This window comes from Odocoileus virginianus, chromosome 19 (assembly GCF_023699985.2).
Source record: "Odocoileus virginianus isolate 20LAN1187 ecotype Illinois chromosome 19, Ovbor_1.2, whole genome shotgun sequence".
In the NCBI taxonomy this organism is placed as follows: domain Eukaryota; kingdom Metazoa; phylum Chordata; class Mammalia; order Artiodactyla; family Cervidae; genus Odocoileus; species Odocoileus virginianus.
Window position 1 is genome coordinate 49,725,937 of NC_069692.1, and position 20,616 is coordinate 49,746,552.

Here is a 20,616-nt window from a genome sequence, read left to right on the forward strand (position 1 = left end):
TTGTAAAGGCTAAAATCACCAGATGAAATGATTTGAAGTATGAAAATTTGTTTCTGTCCTAATAATTCAAAAATATTAAATAAAGGGTTTAGGATCTAAGCAGAGTCCTGGGCTACAAGTAAAATACATGTTTGTGTGTGTGTGTGTGTGTGTGTGTGTATAGAGAGAGAGCTTCCTTTGTTCCTAACTGTACAAGATAAGATGTAATCTAAGTATTCATCAATAGGGAATTTTAACAATTAATTGGATATTTATACAATTGACTATAAAGCAATGAAAAAATTTAATTGAAAAAAGCAAAGTGTAGAGTGATGCTTATAGTAAGCCCCATTTGGTTAAAAAATAAGAATATTACGTATTTGTTTGGTTAGGCATAGAAACACCTATGGAAGGAGCCATAAGAAACTGATGCCTTTGGCAAAAGAGACTGGAAGACAGGGAAGGCTACTTTCCTATATCTTATGAACATTTTGAATTTTGCATTAAAAAAGCCAGCAAATTTAAAATTCAAAACATTTTTTTAATGTACTAATCTTTGACCCTGGCTGTTTTGGGACTTTTTTAAAGCTTCTTTTTCTCTTTTTTACCCTAGCCTTGGTGTGATGAAAATTAGACTTTCAGAATTCCCCATTTGGGAGAATGTGGAATTGAGAAGAATTATTAGCCTGGATGAATCCTGAGATACCAGGGACCCTGCAGCCCGTGACCTTCCAGGATAAAGTTTGGCCCTTGTCCCTTGGACCATGTGTGTTCTGGCATGTTTGTGTGAGCAGCAGCATCTGTTTCATTATTTTGTATAGAGTTTGATCACTTGTACATGTTTCTACAAATGGCAGGTATTTAAACATAACGCCAAATGTGCACAAATAAAAATGCCCCCAGTGATGAGGATTCAGTTGCTATCATAACTCATCAGTGCTTCTGAAACTGACCATTTTATGACACCCAGGATTATCATTTGCTAAGACAGACACTTGGTACTATCCACTTCTTATCAAGGCATCACTATGAATATACATGATGACCAAATGACCAAAAATGTATTTTATATTTAAAGCAGGTGAAAAAGTCTGATGCAATATGCTGGTATTTAAAAAGGCACTGAATCCTACAGCATAAAGAACAATACTTAGACTGTAATCTTCTAAAGAATCCAAGAGAAAGGAAAATAATTAGATAATAAGATACTTATTTGTACATTTGTTTAATAATTTAAACACTTATGCTTCCTATATCTCTATTTTTCCATGTTCTTTGAATTTTTCTAGTACTCAGAATGAAATAGATCTAACATGGCTCTGTATTTTTCCCTTTGAGCCTTCATTTAGATGATATTAGCATATTTGATCAATAAAAAAAATATTCTGTCATATTGATAGCATATTTTAAGAACTTGACCTAAACTTCTTGACACATATTGGATAAGTGGGTGCATTAAAAATATTCAAAGGTTCTATGAAGTTTTGTTAGTAGAGGTATAATTTTAAGATAAAAGTTTAAACTTTCACTGTTTTGCATATAGTGTTATCATTACCATCTTTTTAAATTCCATATATATGCGTTAGTATACTGTATTGGTCTTTATCTTTCTGGCTTACTTCACTCTGTATAATGAGACAAGTGCTCGGGCCTGGTGCCCTGGTAAGACCCAGAGGAATCAGGTAGAGAGGGAGGTGGGAGGGGGGATCGGGATGGGGAATGCATGCAAATCCATGGCTGATTCATGTCAATGTATGACAAAAACCACTACAATATTGTAAAATAATTACCTCCAACTAATAAAAATAAATTTAAAAAAGTTTAAACTTTCAGGTTCAATTCCATAATGTTTAATTCACTGCATGCATTTTAAAAGGTGTCGTATTTTCCACTGATGCAACTTTCATACCATCTGTTTGGTGAGGGGATATTTGGAATCATGCCAGCTGGCAGCAATAGGTATTGTTGAAGCTTCAATTTGACACTTAATACCCTCCTTTGTACCCCTAACACTTATCCATTCGTCCATGAATAAATGTACCTGAGCTAAGCTGACGGATTTAAACAATTCAGCCATCCATCCACAGGGTTTTTCTCTCTCTCAAACACAAAAGGATCATGGTAGAATCTACAGTAAAGATGATTACCTCTTCCACTGCTGCCTATGAATTTTGGAACAGAGAATGTTTTATCTAATTATTTACCTATCTATATCACTGTCTCTAGGTTTATATCTACACATAGATTAAGGTTTCTCACTATGAAGTGAGCCTCCAGAAGACAGCAATAGAAAGTATAAAGCAGCAGTATGAGGAATAATGAAAATTCTAGGCTGAAGGACACTGATGACTCTGGAGAAGATGAGGAGGAAGGAGAAGAGAGTCCTTTTGCAGTGTAACAGATGTCTTAAAACCAAAAGAGATCTTAGGTTTGGCAAGAATTCATAAAAGCTTCAGAGATAACCTCTGTTACCAAAGTTGACATCATCTTTCTTTATCTAGCAATCGCTTAACTTCAGCAATACTGGCACTTTGGGCCAACAACTTGGCAAGGACACTGTTTCAACTTGAAATAAAGATATTAACTTTTAAACAGAAACGCCCTTAGGTTTTATCTGATTATAAAATTGTTTTAAATAATGCAAACAAATGAAAAATTTAACTTAGATACTGAAAATGTTGTTATAATTTCAGGTTTTTTTTTTTATAATAATACATGCCCAGTGGTGCTCTGCCTTTTGATACTGTTGAATTGATGCTTTTGAACTGTGGTGTTGGAGAAGACTCTTGAGAGTCCCTTGGACTGCAAGGAGATCCAAACAGTCCATCCTAAAGGAAATCAGTCCTGGGTGTTCATTGGAAGGACTGATGCTGAAGCTGAAATTCCAGTATTTTGGCCACCTCATGTGAATAACTGGCTCACTGGAAAAGACCCTGATGCTGGGAAAGATTGAGGGCAGGAGAAGGGGATGACAGAGGGTGAGATGGTTGGATGGCATCACCGACTCGATGGACATGCGTTTGAGTAAACTCTAGGAGTTGGTGATGGACAGGGAGGCCCGGCATGCTGCGGTTCATGGGGTCGCAGAGAGTCGGACACGACTGAGCGACTGAACTGAACTGAATTGAGTAGTGCTTTTGCTACTTGGCTTCTGGCTTCCAGAGAAACTGTGCTACATACAGAGCAATATTCAACCAGAAATGCATTTGGTTATTTAGATAGAGGTATCTGCATTTGTTTTTCCAATTTTGCTTCCAAAAACATAAACACTCACATGGATTATTCTACTGAACTGTTTCATCAGGAAACATGGCAAGTATACATTCTTGAACTGATTAGGAATACTGACCTTATTTTGAGACTAGACATAGAGAAACACTATCAATTTATCAATCATATACATGAAACAGCGTTTCCAGTTTTGCTTTCCGTAGGGGCACACTCTTATAACTGTATTGTGTATCTACATAGAGATACACAAAGAGATCTAGAGAGTGGGGCTTTAGGATTAAAACCATAAACTTCGCTGTAAAATAAGTTTTGAGGTCAGATCTCAGCTCACCAGTTATTGGCTATATGACTTTGGGCAAACTACTTAATCTGAATGTCAGTTTTCATTTGTAAAATGAGGAAAGTAATTTTATACCTACATCAGCGATAGAATTAAATGTGCTGTGGGTAATGTGTATTTTTCCTCTCTGGTCGGTTAATTTCCTTTCCTGTTTTTTTTTTTTCTTTGTCTGATATCTTAATATTTTACTTGTTGATAATCAAGTTTTGTATTTAATGCCAATAACTTATTTGTTGTAAACAATTTTTCCCAATTCATACATAGCCTTGCATTGTTTTTGATATTTTAAATGTGCAGTTTCAGAATTCTGATATTGGCAAAATTGCTTTGTTCTCTCTAAATTATTTCTTTCATTGTGTTTTATGTTAAGAAAGGCTTTCCTTATCTAGAGATCAGGTCCTCTCAGATACATATACAGTTGACCTTTGAACAATGCCAGGATAAGAAGCATCAACCTACTTCATATCGCGCAGTACTATAGTACACATTTATTGAGCAAATCTGTGTGTAAGTGGACCTGTGTAGTTCACACACACACACACACACACACACACACACACACACACTTGTCCCTCAGTATCCACAGGGGATGTCAGGACCTGCCCATGGGTACCAAAATCCATGAATGTTCAATTCCCAAATTTACTTTATCTGCTGATTCTGCATCCACAGATAAGGACTGACTGTATGTGTATTTCATGATTTTTATGCTACACTTTACATTTATTTATTCAATTCATTTATTATATATTTAGTGTATAATGTCAGACAACAACTTAAATGAATGTTCTTCCAAATAATTGGACAATTTACCCAAAGGCAAAAAGCTTCCCACATTTTCAAGTTTTTAAAAAAATAATACATTAAGTTCTGATTTTGCTAGGATTGACTTGAAGCTATTTTTTTTCTGTTACATTGGTCTCTGTTCATTCTTCTGTCAGTTCTTTACTGTTTAAAATTTTTCTGTTTATAGCAGGCATTACCATATGTCAGGGCCAGCCCTCCTTCATTAGACATTATCAGAACATAGCAGTCTTTTTTCCTCCTATTTTTCCAAATGTACTTTAGACTTTATGTAATGTTTTTATAATTTTAATTTTTATGTTTTTAAAAATAGTAGCTCCACAAGCAATATTGTGTGGAAGAAATATTCCTATTAACTTTGACTCCCAGGTTTTCTTCAATGAGGCAAATTATTTAGTGGTTATTAACACTGGTTCTGGAGACACACTGGCGACATTCAAATCACCGTGTGTAGCTGCTGCATGTAAGAACTTAGGCAGATTACTAATCTCTGCCTCAGTTTCCTCATCTGGAAATGGGGATAATAATTATAGCCAACACATTGAACTTCTTAGATGGTTAAATAAGTACATCAATGAGAACAATGTCCAGGCTATTGTAGTTGCTCTATAAAACTTGGCTGTTGCTATCAAGTAGCAAATGTTCTTGTAAATCCTTCTAGAGATAGACTGTGCTATGAAACACATGTACTTTAATGTTTTATACAAAAAAATGGAAGCGAAATGTGCACATTCTTCTGCAGTTCTTTTTAGAAAAATCAAATAGATCATGGAAGTCATTTTCCATAAGTATGTGTGTGGGTGTGTGTATATGTGTGTGTGTGTGTGGTATATAGATATAAATATGTATGTATTTTTTAAATTGCTTCATAATAAATTGTTGCATATATTTATTTTAAAAGTCTACTGCTAATGAATATTTAGATGGTTTCCTGCCTTTTGCTACTGTGAACAGTGTGGCAATGGATGGCTTCACCTTTTGCACATTTATAAGTATATGTGTTGATCAATTCCTATCAGTATGGTTGTGGATCAAAGCATATTTTCATATTAAGTAGTAATAAATCTTTTTAACTTGACCTCCACATATATTATATCAACTTGTTATAGACATCAGTGATGTTTGATAGGTTCTGTGTCAATACTCTATTACTAACACAAAAGATTACCAATCTTGGTCTTTGTTAGTCAAAGAGGTAAAAAGTGATGTCTCAGTGTTTTTAATTTGCATTTGTTTAACTATGATTAAGGTTGATTTCCTCTAATGTGCTTACAAAATTGTATTTATTTTTATTTGAATAGCCAATAAATGTCTTTTGTCCATTTTAAAAATTAGTTTGGTCTTTTTTTTAAATTTATTTTTTAATTGAAGGATAATTGCTTTACAGAATTTTGTTGTTTTCTGTCAAACCTCAACACGAATCAGCCATAGGGATACATATATCCCCTCCCCTCTGAACTTCCCTCCCATCTGCCTCCCCACCCCACCCCACTAGGTTGATACAGAGCCCCTGTTTGAGTTTCCTGAGCCATACAGCAAATTCCCGTTGGCTCTCTATTTTACATATGGTAATGTAAGTTTCCATGTTACTCTTTCATACATCTCACCCTCTGCTCCCCTCTCCCCATGTCCACAAGTCTATTCTCTATGTCTGTTTCTCCATTGTTGCCCTGTAAATAAATTCTTCAGGACCATTTTTTTAGATTCCACATATGTGCATTAGAATATGATATTTATCTTTCTCTTTCTGACTCACTTCACTCTGTATAGCAGGTTCTATGTTCATCCTTATATATTGATGTGTAAGAGCTTTGGGATGTTAAGAATATTTGGTCTTTGACATATATGTGGCAAATATATTTTGTCCACCTCTTCACTTGTCTCCAACAGTCTATGACTTTTTTGAGGTGTAGACATCTAAAGTTGCTCTGTATGTCAAGTTAATACACCTTCCTGTGACTTCTGGGTTCTGACTTTTCTTTTGAACTGGTCGTAGGTAACATCTGCTGTTCTCTATATCTTCTGGGTGCTCTTCAGGAATGAGCTCGCGAGAACTAGGGATTAGGAATGAGATGTCGATGTTCTGATGGTGATTTAGCTCAGTTCAATAGGTTTGAGGGCATGCCACCAGAAGATTAAAGTCATGGAGTCAGAGCAAGGCAAGCACCGTCATGCTCATCTGTCACGAGAATCAGCCTGCTGCCTTCCTCCCAGACAGGGACTCCTTGCTGGTGAACTGCCCACCCAGACCACGAGGCATACTATCATTTTCTCCAAATTGGTAACTCCCTTTCTTTGGGCAAGTTACTATAAGTGGAATTTTAGACCCCAAAGCAGGGCTATTCTTAAGATTTTTGATGTCCATTCATATATTCTCTTCCATAATTTGTGGAAATTTTTGCCAACAGTGGATGACAGTTCCCTTTCCTAGAGCCCTTGTTAATTTTTTAAAGTCTCTTCCAATTTTGTAGGCAAAATATGAAATCCCATTAATTGTGTAATTTGTTGTTGGTTTTTTTTGATTGCTGGTAAGGCTAAAATTATTTTTCTTGCTGTTTTTATGTTTTTTCCAAAAAGATTATGTACTTAAGTAATTTCAAAATTTTTTGGTGTTTGACTTTTTATTGTTGATTTATAAATGCTCATTATATAATAAAGTTATTAATCCTTTAACTGTCATCCAGTGCACTGATTATTCAACAATCCAAAACTTCTGGTTTTGTTAATATATATGTATATAACATACTTACACTTAATTTTTACATACCATTTTACCATCTCTCTTACATATAAGTGCGTTTATAAATATAAACCTTTATATAAATATAAATTAATGCCCATAAATATGCATTTTATTGGATTTTAGATAACAACATGATTATAAAGGACATTAATTTACTGCAGCATATTGTTTTGAAATTTATTTTAAAAATGTTATAATTATAAGCCTCTTTGTTAAAATTTTAGTGTCAGTTTTAGAAGTTCTATCCTTCTTGTATTGAGGGCTATGGACATTTTGCTCTGCTATGTTGTTTGAGATGCTTTCTTTTACGAAGTAATCACTTCTAGGAGGGACATCAGCATCATGGTGGTGTGAGACACTTTTTATCACCTTCAATTTAAAAACAGTAAAGCAATGATAAGTCAACGAAGACTCCTCTATCCAACACACTAGGGCACCAGAGAATTCCGCTCATCTGTCCTCCTGAAGGTGGGTGGATTTGAACAGACAGAAGAAGCGAAGCTGCTGGAATAACCCAGGCGGAACCCACACCCAGGCCATCCTAGACTCAGCAGAGGCACCACGGTGCGTGTGCCCCGGATGGAGACAACAGCGACAGCCGTGGTCCCGGCAACGACAAAGCGCCAGCGACCCTGCAGGCGCGGGGCACCGGTGACTTTACCAGCAGAGACAATGGAGGTCCTAAAAAGGGCAGGTTTTCCAATACAGCCAGAGGCAGCCAGAAAGAGAAGCCAAACTCTGGTGCTGTAGCGCCATCTGCTGAAGAAGAGAAGGACATCTAATGATCAAGTCCTGGAATCGTTCGGGGGCTTCCCTGCTGGCTCAGAGGGTAAAGAAAGTGAAAGAAGCGTCCGACTCTTTGCGACCCCATGCCTACACAGCCCATGGAATTCTCCAGGCCAGAACACTGGAGTGGGTGGCCTATCCCTTCTCCAGGGGTTCTGAACCCAGGTCTCCCGCATTGCGGGCAGATTCTTTACCAGCTGAGCCAGCAGGGAAGCCAAAGAATACTGGAGTGGGTAGCCTATCCCGTCTCCGGGGGATCTTCCAGACCCAGGAATGGAACTGGTGTCACCTGCATTGAAGCGGATTGTTTGAGCCTGGTAAAGAATCTGCCTGCAATGGGGAAACCTGGGTTCAATACCTGGGTCGGGAAGATTCCCTGGAGAAGGGAATGGCTATCCACTCCAGTATTTTTGCCGGGAGAATTCCATGGGTAGAGGAACCTGGTGAGCTAAAGTCCATGCGGTCTCAAAGAGTCAGACATGACTAAGCAACTATTATCTTAATCAAGTGAAAAAACAGAAACAAATCCCCTCTCTCTAAGGAAGAAAGGTGTTTCGTATTTCAAGTGCACCAAAAGACAAACAACTTATTAAGCACATGAATAAGCAGAGTATCACAGTATCCTACAAAGAAATTGATAAATTCACAGAATATTGTGATCTGATAGAGAATTCAAAATAGCTGTCATGAAACAACTCTGTGAAGTATTAGAAAATTCATAAAGAAAGTTCAGCGAGCTCAGGAATAAAATTAATGAACAGAAGGAATATTTACCAAAGAAATGGAAACTCTAAAAAGAACCAAGCAAAAATATTGGAGCTGAGTAACTGAATACATGAGATCAAGAATGCATTAGAAAGCCCTTGAAACAGCAGATTATTAAGAGAGAGAAAATTAGTGAGCTCAGTGATAGAAACAATACAGGTAGAAGAAGAGGGAGAGCTAAGATCTTAAAAATTCTGCAAGAACTATCAAACTTCATTAGGAAGTACAGCATGAAGATAAGGGGTATCCCAGAGGGAGAAGGGAATAGGGTTTGTTAAACAAATCATAGCTGAGAGCACCCCAAATCTGGGAAGGAACAGGGTATGCAAGTATATAAAGCTAAGGGAATACCTAGTTACCTCCATGCACAAAGACTGTTTCTAAGACACATTATATTAAAACGTCAAAAAATCAATGAAAAAGAAAGAATTTCAAAGCAGCCAAGGAACAAAGGATGTCTGTCTCAGCAGAAACTCTCCAAGCTAGGGGAGAGTGTAATGACAAACTCAAAATATTGAAGGCAAAAACTGCCAACCAAGAACACCCTGTCCAGCAAAGTTACCCCTTTAGATACGGAGAAATAAAAGCTTTCCTGGACAAGTGAAAGCCGAGGGAGTCCATCACCATTAGGTCTGCCTCACAGGATATTTTGAAAGAGCTAGTCGCCCTTAAAAAGGAAAAGAAAGGGCAAAAATGCAGAAAATCTTAAGTAAGGTGATAAATAGACCGAATCAGAAAATCACAACTCTGTATCAGAAGAGGTTGTTAAACGCTTAATTATAGCATAAAGATTAAAAGGAGAAAAAACAGTAAAAGTAACAACAGCTATTTCAATTTGGTAACAACCTTGCAACATAAAAAGGGATATGTGAGACATAAAAACATAGGAGAGGAAGAGAAAATGGATGGAATCTGTATAGGCAAATAAAGACAAATTGTTATCAGCAGAGAAATGACTATTTTAACTATGATTTTTTTTTTTTGCATAGGAGTATTTATTTGTATAAAAGGATTATTTTAGGAAACACAAAACATAAATCTAGCAGAGACAGGAAACATAAAAAGAGAGGGGAATCTGAAAAAAAAAAAAGAAAACAGCCAAACTAAAATGGCAGACAGAAACACAAGGACGAAGAAACAATGGAGATACAGGACAATCAGAAAACAAAAGATAAAGTGGCATGACTAAGTCTTCATCTATCAATAATCATCCTAAATATAAAAGCATTTCATTCACCAGTCAAAAACAGAGTGGTTGGATGGATTAAACAATAAGATCCAACTATATGCTGACTCTAGGAGAAACACCTCAGCTTTAGAAACAAACATAGGCTCAAAGAGAAGGGATGGAAGGTGATACTCCAAGCAGGTGGCAGGCAACATAAAGAGGATGTAGCCACACTCACATCAAAAGAAATAAATTTCATGCCGAGAGAGGTAACAAGACACAAATATAGACATTTTATGATAAAGGGGGTAATTTTGAAGAACATAGAATCAGTTCAGCTCAGTCGCTCAGTCCTGTCCGATTCTTTGTGACCCCATGGACTGCAGCATGCCAGGCCTCCGTGTCCATCACCAACTCCCAGAGTTTACTCAAACTCATGTCCACTGAGTTGCTGATGCCATCCAACCATCTCATCCTCTGTCATCCCCTTCTTCTCCCGCCTTCAATCTTTCCCAGCATCAGGGTCTTTTTCAAGGAGTCAGTTCTTCACATCAAGTGGCCAAAGTATTGGAGTTTCAGCTTCAACATCAGTCCTTCCAATGAATATTCAGGACTGATCTCCTTTAGGATTGACTGATTTTTATCTCCTTGTAGTCTAAGGGACTCTTAAGAGTCTTCTCCAACACCACAGATCAAAAGCAGCAATTCTTCAGTGCTCAGCTTTCTTTATAGACCAACTCTCACATCCATACATGACTACTGGAAAAACCATAGCCTTGACTAGATGGACCTTTGTTGGCAAAGCAATGTCTCCGCTTTTTAATATGTTGTCTAGGTTGGTCATAACTTTCTTCCAAGGAACAAGCATCTTTTAATTTCATGGCTGCAGTCACCATCTGCAGTGATTTTGGAGCCCAAGAAAATAAAGTCTATCACTGTTTCCATTGTTTCCCCATATACTTGCCATGAAGTAATGGGTTTCCCAGGTGGTACTAATGGTAAAGAACCTGCCTGCCAATCCAGGAGAGATGTAAGAGACTCAAGTTCGATCCTTGAGTAAGGAAGATCCTCTGGAAGCAGGGTGTGGCAATCCACTCCAGTATTCTTGCCTGGAGAATCCCATGGACAGAGGAGACTGGCATGGGGTTGCAAGGAGTTGGACATGACTGAGTGACTTTCACTTTCATTTTCACTTTCAATGGGACTGGATGCCATGATCTTCATTTTTTGGATGCTGAGTTTTAAGCCAACTTTTTCTCTCTCCTCTTTCACTTCCATCAAGAGGCTCTTTAGTTCCTCTTCACTTTCTGCCATAAGGGTGGTGTCACCTGCATATCTGAGATTATTGATATTTCTCCCACAATCATGATTCCAGCTTGTGCTTCATCCAGCCTGGCATTTCACATGACGTGCTCTGCATATAAGTTAAATAAGCAGGGTGGCAGTATACAGCACTGACATACTCCTTCCCTAATTTGGAACCCGTCCATTGTTCCATGTCCAGTTCTAACTGTTGCTTTTTGACCTGCATACAGATTTTTCAGGAGTCAGGTAAAGTGGTCTGGTATTCCCATCTCTTGAAGAATTTTCCACAGTTTGCTGTGATCAAAGGTTTTGGCATAGTAAATAAAGCAAAAGTAGATATTTTTTCTGAAACTCCCTTGCTTTTTTCTACGATCCAATGGATGTTGGCAATTGGTTCCTCTGCCTTTTCTAAATCCAGCTAGAACATCTGGAAGTTCTCAGTTCACATACTTTTGAAGCTTTGCTTGGAGAATTTCGAGCATTACCTTGCGGGTGCATGAGAATGCAACAAATGCAGTACTGAGAGGGAATTTTGTAGCAATTCAGCAATTCAAAACTCAAGTAAGTAATCTAAACTTACATCTAAAGGAAGTAGGAGAAGAAGAAAAACAGAGCTCAAAGTCAGTATAAGGAAGAAAATAAAGATGATAACAGAAATAAATAAATGGAGACTAAGAAACACACCAAAGATCAATGAAACTAAGAACCTATCCTTTGGAAAGAGAAATAAAGTTGACAAACATTTATCTAGACTTGAGAAAATAAAAAGAGAAAAGGGTCAGATAAATAACATCAGAAATGAAAGAGAAGAAATTGCAACAAGTAAAACAGAAATACAAAAGATTATAAGAGAATATTATGATCAGCTCTCCACCAACAAATTGGTCAACATAGAAGAAATGGATAAATTCTTAGAATCATACAACCTTTCAAGACTGAATCATAAAGAAACAGAAAATCCAATTAGACTCATCACTAGCGAGGAGATTGAGGCAGTAATTTTTTTAAAAAATCTCTCAAAAAACAAAACCCCAGTACCCAATAGCTTCACAGTGAATTATACAAAACATTTTAAGAAGATTTAACTGATCCTTCTCAAGTTCTTACAAAAAATTGAATAGGAGGGAATGTTTCCTAAGTCATTTTGCAAAGCTAGCACCATCTTATACCAATACCAGGTAAATACAGCACACACATACAAAATTATAGGTCAATATCTCTAAGGAACAGAGATGGACATACCTCAACATAATACTAGCAAACCAAATATGACGATATATTATAGTATCATAGACCGTGATCAAGAGGGATTTAGTCCATAAATGTAGGATGGTTCAAACCTGCAAAGTAACTAGCATGATAATCAGATTAACAACATGAAATATAAAAATCAACTTATCATCTCAAGAGGTACAGAAAAAGCATTTGACAAGATACAATACTCATTCATGATAAAACTGTCAACAAACAGTATATAAGGAGTATATCCCACATACTAAAGCTCATATATGAGAAATCCACAGCTAACTTCATCCTCAGTGGTGAAAAACTGAAAGCTATCCCTCTAAGATCTAGAGCAAGATGGAGATCCTCATTCTTGCCACTCTTATTCAACATAGTCTTAACCATAATAATTAGGCAAGGAAAAGAAAAGCATCCAAACTTGGATGACGAGGTAAAACTGTCATCATTTGCAGATAACATGAATATATATATACTCATATTATATATATATATATTTTTATAATATATATATATTCATTATATATATATATAGCGCATATATATAATGGCTTCCCAGGTGTTGCTAGTGGTAAATAACCTGCTTGGAAATGCAGGAGATATGAGAGATGTGGATTTGCTCCTTGGGTTGGGAAGATCCCTTGAAGGATACATGGCAACCCAAACCAGTATTCTTGCCTGGAGACTCCCATGGACAGAGGAGCCTGGCAGGCTACAGTCCATAGGGTCACAAAGCATTGGATATGAATGAAGTGACTTAGCATGTACACACACACACACACACACACACACACACGTATAACTTTAAAGTCTCCACCAAAAACTGATAGAAATGATAAATGAATACAGTAAAATTTCAGGGTAGAAAGTCAGTATAAAAATTTGTCTAATTTCTATACACTAAAAACAAACTAGCAGAATGAAGAAATTAAGAATGCAATCTCTATATCTTCTTTGGAGAAATGTCTATTTTGGTGTTCTGTTCAGTTTTTGAATATTTCTCTTCTTTTTATTGAGCTCTATGAGCTGTTGTATATTTTGGAAATTAAGCACTTGATTGCATTATTTGCAAATATTTTCTCCCATTCCATACGTTGTCTTTTCATTTTCTTTATGGTTTCCTTTTCTGGCAAAAGCTTGTGAGTTTGACTAGGCTCCATTTATTTATTTCTGCTTTTATTTCCTTTGCCTTTGGAGACTGATCTAGGAAAGCATTGATATGATTTATCACACAGAATGTTTTGCCTCTGTTCTTTTCTAGGAATTTTATGTGCTGTGTTATATTTAAGTCTTTAGACCATTTTGAGTTTATTATTGTATATGGTGTGAGGATGTGTTCTAACTTCATTGATTTACATGAAGCCATTCAGCTTTCCCAACAACACTTGCTGAAAGGACTAGTTTTTCTCATTGTATATTCTTGCCTCTTTTGTTGAAGATTAAATGATCTTAGGTGTGTGGGTTTATTTCTGGGCCCTACTCTGTTCCATTGATGAATATGTCTGCTTTTTTTTTTTTTTGCCAGTACTGTGTTTTGATTAGCGTAGCTTTGTAGTAGTGTCTAAAGTCTGGCAAGGTTATGTCTTCAGCTTGTGTTCTTTTTTCTCAGGATTGCTTTGGCATACAGATGACCAGCAGTCACTTGGAAAGATGCTCAACATCACTAATTATTAAAGAAATGTAAATCAAAACTGCAATGAGGTATCACCTCACACCAGTCAGAATTGCCACATCAATAGGTCTACAAATAATAAATACTTGAGAAGGTGTTCAAACTACCACACAATTGCACTCATTTCACATGCTATCGAAGTAATGCTCAAAATTTTCCAAGCCAGGCTTCAACAATACATGAACTGAGAAATTCCAGATGGTCTAGCTGGTTTTAGAAAAGGCAGAGGAGCCAGAGGTCAAATTGCCAACATCTGTTGAATCATCAAAAATGCAAGAGAGTTCCAGAAAAACATCTACTTCTGCTTTATTGACTACACCAAAGTCTTTGCCTGTGTGGATCACAACAAACTGTGGAAAATTCTTCAAGAGATGGGAGTACCAGAACACCTTACCTGACTCCTGAGACATCTGTATGCAGGTCAAGAAGCAACAGTTAGAACCAGACATGGAGCAATGGACAGGTTCCAAATTGGGGAAGGAGTATGTCAATGCTGTATATTGTCACCCTGTTTATTTAACTTATATGCAGAGTACATCATGTGAAATTCCAGGCTGGATGAAGCACAAGTTGAAATCATGATTGTCAGGAGAAATATCAATAATCTCAGATATGGAGATGACACCACCCCTATGGCAGAAAGTGAAGAGAAACTAAAGAGCCTCTTGATGAAAGTGAAAGAGGAGAGTGAAAAAGTTGGCTTAAAAGTCAACATTCAAAAATCGAAGGTCATGGCATGCAGTCCCATTTCTTCAGGGCAAATAGATGGGGAAACAATGAAAACAGTGACCGACTTTATTTTCTTGGGCTCCAAAATCACTGCAGATGGTGACTGCAGTCATGAAATTAAAAGACACTTACTCCTTGGAAGAAAAGTTATGATCAACCTAGACAGCATATTAAAAAGCAGCAACATTACTTTGCTGACAAAGGTCCATCTAGTCAAAGCTAAGATTTTTCTGGTAGTCATGTATGGATGTGAGAGTTGGACCATAAAAAAGGCTGAATGCCAAAGAATTACTGCTTTTGAACTGTGGTGTTGGAGAAGACTCTTGAGAGGCCCTTGGACTGAAAGACGATCAAACCAGTCCATCCTGAAGGAGATCAGTCCTGAATGTTCATAGGAAGGACTGATGCTGAAGTTGAAACAACAATGTTTTGGCCACCTGATGCGAAGGACTGACTCCTTGGAAAAGACCCTGATGCTGGGAAAGATTGAAGGCAAGAGGAGAAGGGGAGGACAGAGGATGAGAGGGTTGGACGGCATCACCGACTCGATGGGCACGAGTTTGCGCAAGCTCCGGGAGGTGGCGATGGACAGGGACTGTCCTGGAACTGTGCTGCTGCCCATGGGGTCACAAAGAGTCAGACTCCAGTGAGTGACTGAACTGAACTGAAGAGGGTGCGGAGAAAAGGGAAGCCTCCTATTCTATGGAAAGTAGTATGGAAATTCCTTAAAAGCTAAAAATAGAGCTACTGTGTGATCCAGCACTCCCGCTTCTGGGCATATCCTCAGACAAACCTATAATTCTAAAAGAGACATGCACCCCAGTAATCACAGCAGCACTGTTTACAAAAGCCAAGACATGGAAACCATCTAAGTGTCCGTTAACAGATGCATGGATGAAGATGTGGTCTATATATACAGTGAAATATTACTCAGACAAAAAAGTGAAATAATGCCACTTTCAGAAACATGGATGGGCCTAGAGATAATCATACTAAGTGAAGTAAGTAAGACAGAGAAAGGCAAATATTATATGTGGAACCTAAAAAATGATACACATGTACTTATTTACAAGATAGAAACAGACTCACAGACATAGACAACAAATATGTGGTCCCCAAAGGCGAACAGAGTGGGGAGGATAAACTAGGAACTTGGGATTAACAGATACACATGATTATATATAAAATAGATAAACAACAAGGACCCACTGTATACCACGGGGAACTGGATTCAATATTTCATAATAGTCTATGATGAAAAACCATTCAGGGAAGCGATCTGGTAGCAGTGCCAGGGCAGCAAGGGGATCCCTGACGCTTTCGGATTCTTGCAGCTGAGCAGGGATTTAACTGCCACCATGTTGAGCAAAAGAGCAAAGACCAAGAAGCACCCCCAGTGCACAGCCTCCAATGTGGTGTCCATGTTCATCCAGTCGCAGATTCGGGAGTTCAGAGAGGCCTTCAACGTGATCGTTTAGAACACAAATGGCTTCATCAACAACAAAGACTTGCATGATATGCTTGCCTCCCTGGGAAAAATTCCAGCTGATGAGTATCTGGATGCCACGATGGATGAGGCTCCAGGTTCCACAAATTTTACCATGTTTCTCACAATGTTTGCTGAAAAGTTAAATGGTGCAGATCCAGAAGATGTCATCAGAAATGCTTTTGCTTCTTACTTTGATAAAGAAGCAACTGGCACCATTCAGGAAGACTGCCTGAGAGAGCAGCTGGCCACAAGGGGAAACCGGTTTGCAGAGGAGGAAGTGCAGGGGCTGTACAGAGTAGCAGCTATTGACCAAAAGGGGAGTTTCCATTATATCGCTTTCGTGCACATCCGTAAGCATGGACCAAGACCAAGACAACTGAAAAGAACTTCAGATTCCAGTCACACGCTTCTTTTTGCCACTGAGTATTTCTGAGACTTTCCCCCAGAGCCTATTACATGCCCCTAGCTTTACAGCTTCTGCCTTGCTTGTTGTATTTATTCTCAGCCATTTGGGGAACATTCATCTCTATAATCAGACTGGATGTAGGACTTTTTGTCATTTTCAGAATAGAAAATAGGGTAATTTAACTTACCAGCTGCCCCCTACCCTCCCTGCCCCCAGTAACTGCAGTCTACAGAGGCTTCCCTGTGGCTCAGTGGTAAAGAATCTGCCTTCAGTGTGGGAAACCGAGGTTTGATCCTTGGGTGGGGAAGATCCCCTGGAGGAGGGCATGGCCACCCACTCCAGTGTTCTTGCCTGGAGGATCCCATGCACAGAGGAGCCTGGCGGGCTACAGTCCACGGGGTCACAAAGAGCTGGACACGACTGAACAACTGACACACACCGAGTCAATATATTTTTCCAGAGAACGTCAGTCACTCAATTTTTTCTGAACCATAATCAGATGTTATGATAAAAAAGCATTTGAAAAAGAATACATGTGTGTACACACACACACACACACACACACACACACACACATCTAAATCACTTTGTTGTTTACCTGAAACTAGCACAACACTGTAAATCAACTATATTTCAATAAAAAAGAAAAAAATCTCATTTACAATCTCCAAAAATAAAAAAATACCAGGAATAAATTTAAACACTAAAAACAACACCAGAAATGATAAGATATTATTGAAAAATAAGACACAAAAATGGGAAAGTATTCTGTGCCCATGGATTAGAAGGATTAAACTGTTAAAAATGTCCATTTTTTCCTATAATAGTTTATAGATCCAATGCAATCCCTATTAAAAACCCAATGACATTTTTCACAGAAATAGAACAGAAAATTTTAAATTCATTTACAACCATAAAAGACTGCAAATAGCCAAAGCAATTCTGAGAAAAAACAAAGCTAGAGGCATCGTACACTCTGCTTTTAAATTATAATACAAAGCTGAGTGAGTGCTAAGTCCCTTCAGTCGTGTCTAACTCTGCAACCCTATGGACTGTAGCCCACCAGGCTCCTCTGTCCATGGGATTCTCCAGTCAAGAATCCTGGAGGGGGTTGCCATACCCTCCTCCAGCGGATCTTCCCAACCCAAGCATCAAACCTGTGTCTCTTACATCTCCTGCATTGGCAGGCAGGTTCTTTACTGCTAGCGCCACCTGGGAAGCCCACTACAAAGCTATATTTAACCAAAATAGCATGGTTTTGGCAGAAAACGGACACATGGATCAATGGAATAGAATAGACATCCCAGAAATAAGTGCATACAGATACTGACAACTAATTTACAACAAAGGAGCAAAGAATATACAATGGAGATAGTCTCTTCTGTAAATGATACTGGGACAATGGGACTGTCACAAACGAAAGAAAGAAACTAAAACACTATCCCATGCCATCGACAAAAACTAACTCAAAATGGATTAAAGACTTGAATATAAGACCTGAAAACATAAGACTCTTAGAAGAAACATAAGCAATACATTCTCTGATATTGGTCTTAGCCATCTTTCTGGATGTGTCTTTTCAGGCAAGGGAGACAAGCAAAAATAAATAAACAGGACTGCACCAGACTAAAAAACTTCCACACAGAAAAAGAAACCATCAACAAGATGAAAAGACAGCCTGCCAAATGGGAGATTACTCAAAAATCATATAACCAATGAAGGATTAATGTCAAAAATACACAAAGAACTCACACAACTCAAGAACATTAGCAATAACAAAACCCAAGCTAGTTAAAAATGGGCAGAGGATCTAAGTAAGAATTTTTCCAAGAAGAAAAATAACTCAAAGACACTTGAAAAGATGCTTGACAGCACTAATTATCAGGGAAATGCAAGTCAAAACCACAATGAGATATCACCTCACATCCATAAGAACAGCTGTTATCAAAAATATTAGAAACAGCAAGTGTTGGACAGTATGTGGAGCAAAAGGAACCTTCATAAATTGTTGATGGGAATGTATATTGGTGCAGCCAATGTGGATAACAATATGGAGAGTCCTCAAAATATTAAGAATAGAACTACTGTATGATCTAGCTGTTTCACTTCTGGGTATTTATCTGAGGATATGAAAACCCTAATTCAGAACTATGCATGCACCTCTGTGTTCATTGCAGCATTGTTTACAATAGCCAAGATATGAGAACAACCTCACTGTCCATCTGTGGATGAACAGATTCCACACTGGAATACTGCTCAGCCATAAAAAAGGTGAAATCATGCCGTTTGTGACAACATAGATGGGCCTTGAGGGTTTTATACTAATGATATAAGTCAGATGGGGAAAGAAAAATACCATATGACCTCACTTGTATGTGGAATTTAAAAAAAATAAATGAACAAACAAAACCCAGGGAGCAGAACAGTGGTCACTGAAGGAAAAGGGGAGTGTGAAGGAGGTGTAGTGGGTAAAAGGGGTTAACCATATGGCAATGGATGGATGCCAAACCATTATGTCCACTGAGCTGGTGATGCCATCCAACCATCTCATCCTCTGTCATCCCCTTCTCCTCCTGTCCTCAATCTTTCCCAGCATCAGGGTCTTTTCCAATGAGTTAGCTCTTCACATCAGGTGGCCAAAGTATTGGAGCTTCAGCTTCAGCACCAGACTTTTAAATGAATATTCATGTTGATTTCCTTTAGGATTGACTGGTTTGATCTCCTTGCAGTCCAATGGACTCTCAAGAGTCTTCTCCAGCAGCACAGTTTGAAAGCATTAACTCTTCAGCCCTCAACCTTCTTTTTGGTCCAACTCTCACTTTTGACCATAAACTGTATGAAAAGTTATTGTTACCTCAATTAAAAAAAAAAAAGACTCACTTGAATACTACTGACATATTTTGAAGCACGTTTTTTAGTTACTTTCAAGGTGAATTTCATGCCTCCTTGTGATTAGTTACTTCAATGTGCACAGAATTTTGAAACTGAAGATGCTTCTAAAGGGCTTTTCATTTTGTTGAGCACATGCAATGCTTTCTTAAAGGAAATCATTAGGTTGGAAGTCTGCATAATTCAATTGTTTCTGTACTTCACAATATACATCTTGCTGATCAGTGTACATCATTTTCCTATGTCCTTTTCAATGCTCACCTCAAGAATTCCAAGCCTCAGTTTATCAAATGCAGCAGCAAGTACTGTTACTACTAATGTTGTTGTTGTTTTAGTTGCTAAGTTGTGTCCTACTCTATGCGACCCCATGAACTGTACCCCACCAGGCTCTTTTGTCCCTAGGGTTTCCCAGGCAAGATACTGGAGTGGGTTGCCATTTCCTTCTCCTAGGGATCTTCCTGACCCAGGGATCGAACCCATGTCTCCTGTATTGGCAGATGGATTGTTTACTGCTAAGCCATCAGGGAAGCCCTAATAAAACATGTTACTACTAATACGAAATATGTGTTACATACACTGTGCTAAGTACTGTTCCAAGTACTTTCAGCACATTGTCAATTAATCTTCAACAAAAGTCTTATAAAATGAAGTATATTGTTGTTCCTGCTTAGTGGATGAGGAATTTCAGACATAGGATAATTGCACAAATCATTCAGAGAAGTTAGGGCTAGATCTACAGAACTTCAAGTGAATCAGAAAGCTCTAATTTTATGTAAAATCTTCAGGTTTGTTAACATTGGTAACTAACTCATAAATTTTAAATATTGTGTGAATCAACAAAATCCCAGCAAAAGCCAATGTACCTGCCCACTGAATGTATTATGCAGTATGCATTCAGTTTTTTGACTTAAGACTTAGGATTTCTTGCTCACTTACATCTTCCAAGTATTCCTGTCTTTGCTTATCACTGCTGCCTCTTCTTCATCTTTCTATGAGTCATTTATCATACTTTGGTATCTACATTATTGAATTGAGTTTGTTCATGTGTTTCTTCTTACATTCCTGCTA

At 37.9% G+C, this 20,616-nt stretch overlaps 1 pseudogene; it reads left to right on the top strand.

Annotated features, from left to right (window-relative positions):
• Positions 1-16,113: 16,113 nt before the first annotated feature.
• On the top strand, positions 16,114-16,686 carry LOC110139328 (myosin regulatory light polypeptide 9 pseudogene; annotated as a pseudogene).
• Positions 16,687-20,616: the final 3,930 nt, after the last annotated feature.